The sequence below is a fragment of the Papaver somniferum genome, chromosome 5 (assembly GCF_003573695.1).
Source record: "Papaver somniferum cultivar HN1 chromosome 5, ASM357369v1, whole genome shotgun sequence".
Classification (NCBI taxonomy): domain Eukaryota; kingdom Viridiplantae; phylum Streptophyta; class Magnoliopsida; order Ranunculales; family Papaveraceae; genus Papaver; species Papaver somniferum.
In genome coordinates this window covers 95,543,723-95,548,768 of record NC_039362.1, presented here as the reverse complement: position 1 = coordinate 95,548,768, position 5,046 = coordinate 95,543,723, and the positions used below count along the sequence as shown (strand labels likewise).

Here is a 5,046-nt window from a genome sequence, read left to right as displayed (position 1 = left end):
CCGAGTTAACACTGTTCGCCTCAGTTACCTTGCCAGAAGTCTGGTGCATCCTCCAAAAATCGACACGCGCAATTGAAGCTCAATCACGACTTATGTAATGTCCAAGTGAGCGAATATAAAACATTACCCTGTCAGAAGTTGGCTCCGTCCACCTTTCAAAGTTGTATAAAACAAAGCAAAAACTTATCAATACCTTGACACAGTTTCATGTTTCTGGTTTTTAGGGAGTCGACGAACATCACTGCGAAGCAGGTCAATTGATCAGAAAATATCGTCCCTAAAATCATTACTGGGAATCATGGTGTTGGTCTTCTCTGCTTTTGAGATATGTATAGGTGTAATTAAGTTCAATAAAACAACAGCCAACAGGTGCAACACAAACAAAATCTGTAGAAACAAAATATGTACACAGAGAAGAGCTAGATTTTCCATATTTTACAGAAGAAAAATATATTTATTCCACCGCAAAAACATAATCCATGCTTCAAAGAAGAAAAAAACATCTGTAGAAAGAAAAATTGTGACTTTGACCTTGTAATATTTATTACTCCCACGCTAATTTATATATGTTTGACTTTGATCTAGATATATAAATTATTATAATAAATATAATTTATATATCTAGATTAATGTTATATTTCCATTGAGATTTTCTAGATATTAAATCAACCAAGAGTTGATCGTTAGCACCCAATTGTGCATGATCGTTATTAAGAGCCGTTATTCCCACGCTAATTTTTTCATCAAGAGAATCCAATCTCCCCATAATTTTTTCTTCAAGTAAATTCAATCTCCAAGTAGTTTTTTCTTCTTGTTTTGCTCGTAATGTCCCCCATATACCTGCACAGACAATAACACCCAAAGGAACAAGAAAATTAACAACACCATTACCATTCTCCTTAGCCATAACGCACCCTCCTTTTTTTTTCTCCAAGTATACACTAAACCCTATTTGGATGCTTAATTCGGGCTTCCACCATGCTCTATATTTAAATAGGTAAATATAAAGAGAAACATTCTCTGAAAAGGAAACTGTATTTTCTAATTGGAGTCTAACTAGTATTATGCCCGTGCTTTGCACGGATTTTGCGGTATTTCCTACTAAATTTTACTGTTACTAGTAAAATCGCATGCGCGATGCGAGTGCCGCTCGAACCAAATTCTTCCACGATCAAAAACTTCCCATATAACACCTCATGGTACCCGCTCATACTAAAACCTCACAACTTTGATGAATTTTTCTTTCTATGTTTTGTTTCGTTTCCACAAGAAAACGTTAGGAGAAAACCCCTTACTCCTGAGTTACACTGGTTTGTTATGGACTCTTTTGATGGACCACTTACTGAATATAACTCAAAGTGGAGCGTACAACCTAACTCATAGGATACCGCATCACCATTCTCTCTACAACACGTCCCTCAACCTTGCGAAAAAATAAATAGCACTTCCCCTTTGTTTTCTTTAAGAATTCAACCAAACCAAAGTCAGCAGACTTATCTCAACAATGCCTGCATCAGTAGAAGCCAACATAGACGAACGATACTGTTGCATTATAAATGTCAACAAAATAATCAGGAAAAGGAGATTAAGGTTGAAGATGTACGATAAAGGACATGATTTAGTCAAGTTGTGAGCCATAACTGTTGTCTCATTGAATATTTTAATTTAAACGTGAAATGCATGTTCATGCAATTCTCCAAAGTGATCCTTATAACGCGAAGAACGCTGAGAACATCTCCTCTCTGGAAGGGAAAATCCATGGCAAGAGAATCATTTCCAACATGCCAATCCTTTCTCAACTTTATGTGCGTCTCAAAGAATAAGTCAAAATGATTAAAGAGATCAACCCAATGGCGAGAATCTCTGTGGTGCCTTCATGGAAAACAAAGTGTAATGAGTTTATTTGCTGAAAAAATAAAATCATAATAAAATAAGGAAATACAATACTCAAAATCCCACCTTATCATATTCCTAGGCAAACCCTTCTAGGAATTCCTCTAATTTCTCTTGTGGAACAACAGAGACGCTGTGAACAAATGACTTGATTTTAGGAGAGGCTGCAAACAGACACAAACAAAACTTAGCAATCCTTAATGTAAATCAAAATGCGCGAGTAAAGAAATTAGGTAATCTCTCTGCTCTTTGTAGCTCTAGTAAAACTTCAACCTAAGCTACGTGCGGTTAACTCAATGCTTAGACCTATGTTGCTCTATTTGCACAACTAATATGCATTAGCTTCCTTGTCCTACATGACCTTCGGATGAACTGGAAAATTTATATTTCACTAAGTAATTTCTAAAACTATCGCACTCAGTGAACACGCTGAAGTCAGTAAATTTACAATTGATTCGTTTGGTATATCAAAATTACTAAAGGCCTATCTAAAAACTCCAAAATCCACCCAATGAATGGGCGTTGTTATAATCAAAAATCATATTAATCATCACTGAAGTGATCCATAAAAAGTTCAGTCCCTATAATCTATGACTATACTAATAAGCCAGTCCAACATCTAAAAACCCAAAAGGAATGAGGCAAAACGGAATACCCTTAAAAGTCGTTCCATGAATCCATTGCAAGAATCATATAAAACTGGGAAGACAAAATCCAAATTTAGGTCAAAAAAATATGAGTTAAAAAATTCCCAAAATTAAAGAAGAATAAGATTGTAATTTGATTCGTAATTGACTAACCTGGACTGAAATATGATGTTAGGCCTCAGATTTGTCGTAGCCGTTGTTCTTCTTTGATGGCGGAGGAGTTTCAAAATTCATGGCGGAAGTGGTGGAGGTGTTTCAACGAAAAAGAGTGAAGATAGAGAGAAAACCTGAAAAAATGACTTATCGCCTCAGGAATTTGGATAGGTACCTCACTTAAAATTTTATCTTTGTTGTGAAAGCATAGAAAAAGAAGTAAGAACAGATAATTCAAATGCAAAATTATGCAAGTGCAATATATACCTGGTTTGTCAGTGACATTAACAGCTTGACCATTATCCAGAATAGTTGTCTCCATTTTGTGTTCAGTTATGACACCAAGGGCACAGGACTTGCATCCTTCCTTTCAAGGATGCTATTACCAAGATCACATTCCATTCTGAACTCTTCCAAACAGAACTAAGCCTTTTACTTTTCTAGATGCTGCAACGGACACTTTGAGCTGCTCGAACACCATCACCAGCTGCTTGGAGAAGTTCACAGTAAGTAAAACAATATCAACAGTGAACAATTATTTTCCCCTTTTCATCAAATCGGCTAGTTCCAGTAAATCAAACTGGCTAGTTTTAGTAAATCAAACTTCCAACATTAGTTCCTTACATCCTCCCAGTCGAAAATCTCTTTAAATTGCATTGTCTCTCATACTCTACTGGGGGTGTCAGTTAGCAATGTATGTGACCTAGGTACATACTATCCCATCGACCTTTAGATTAATTTTTAGAATCTTAAAATCAATTTGAATCATTTATCTCAATGCTTGTATAAACATGCATTAAGTTCAGCATTTAAGAACAATAACACCATTGAGGCACAACAAACACAAACTTATAATCTAAGTTTTCCCATTTAAATAGTTCATTTCACATTATAATCCAAGTTGTCTGCTAAAGTAACACCACAGAGGCACAACAAACACAAACTTAAAATCTAAGTTTCCCATTTAAATAGTTCATTCTCATCATCTTTATAACAAATTTTCCCATTTAAATATTCCCTCCGTTCTTTTTTAATAGGCCAGTTTCTATAAATAAAAATTTCAAGAAAATAGGCCGGTTTCCTAATTGGGAAACTCAAATGTTATTTTAATTTTTTGGGACCACTTTTCTCTTAACTTCTTTTGATGACAAGTGTCATGTGGACCACTTCACTTTATTTCTTTTGCTAACAAGTGTCATGGGACCATTTCACTTCACTTCTTTTATTGACAAGTGTCATGAGGACTACTTTCAATGATTAGTTCTATTAATTTCCTTAAATTTCGCTAAAAACAAAACTGGCCTATTAAAAAAGAACGGAGGGAGTAGTTCATTTCACATTACAATCCAAGTTGTCTGCTAAACTAACACCATAGAGGCACAACAAACACAAACTTATAATTTAATACTTTAATCCGATCCACAATCAATAAAGAAAAACTTAAAATACGAAATTTCATCAAACACAAATTTCTAATCTAATACTTTAATCATATCCCATAAGAAAGACTTACCTTCTTGAAATTCTTCACGGTGAAGACTTCACCAAATAGTTGAGAGAATTTCTAGTGAAGTAGTTGTGTACTTGTGTTGGAGAACTGGATCTAGTACCTTATCATTTGGAATCAATTTCCTTTACTTAACCCCCAATTTTCTTCAATGTAAAAAACAACTCTGGAATTCGATAAATAAATCAATCGAACATGGGAGAAAATCGCTTGTTTTCATGGATCTGTATGAAGAAGAAACATTGAAAGAGAGAAAAAAACGAAAATTCAAGTTACAGAGTCACCCTTAGTTACATAGTTCTGATTGAGAAATTAAAAACTGAAAATTGAAAATTGAACATTACAAATTTAGGTCAAAATTATAAATTAAAAATCAGTGATTGGAATTTTCAAAATTAGAAGAGAATAAGATTAAAAATCGACCAACCTGTATTGAAATCTTATGTTAAGCCTCAGATTTTTCGTAGCCTTCGTTCTTGTTTCAATTTGGAGGTGTTTCATAAATTTCTTTCATGGTGGAAGTGGAAGTGTTTCAGATGAAAAGAGAAGTTTCAGAAAAAAAAGAGAAACGTAGAGACGGAAGACGAAAGAGAATGAAATTGGTTTTCTATAGATAGTTCAAGTTACGATTGTACCCTTTGTTGCATGGTTAGTAGGGGAGAAATCAAGGAGGGTAGTTAAGTAAAAAGGGGGGCCACGGTTGAAAAGTCCCCATTTTCTTTATTATAGTAAGATAGGTAAATCTAAAGACTTAAAGGCCTAGACAAATAAAGATCCCACGTTGAACGATGAGGAAACTCTCGCTTCCTATTGGTCGAAATAGGCCTTTTTGAGCTTTATGAAATG

General features: G+C 34.7%; 1 long non-coding RNA gene across 1 annotated transcript; it reads right to left on the bottom strand.

The window, feature by feature from the left end:
- Positions 1-1,347: 1,347 nt before the first annotated feature.
- On the bottom strand, positions 1,348-4,747 carry LOC113277668. Its single transcript, XR_003325036.1, has 7 exons — positions 4,628-4,747; positions 4,207-4,424; positions 2,961-3,180; positions 2,694-2,827; positions 2,549-2,592; positions 1,960-2,057; positions 1,348-1,872 (listed from the first exon to the last, which is right to left on the bottom strand). It is a non-coding gene; the product is annotated as an uncharacterized LOC113277668 (long non-coding RNA).
- Between the last annotated feature and the right edge of the window lie 299 nt (positions 4,748-5,046).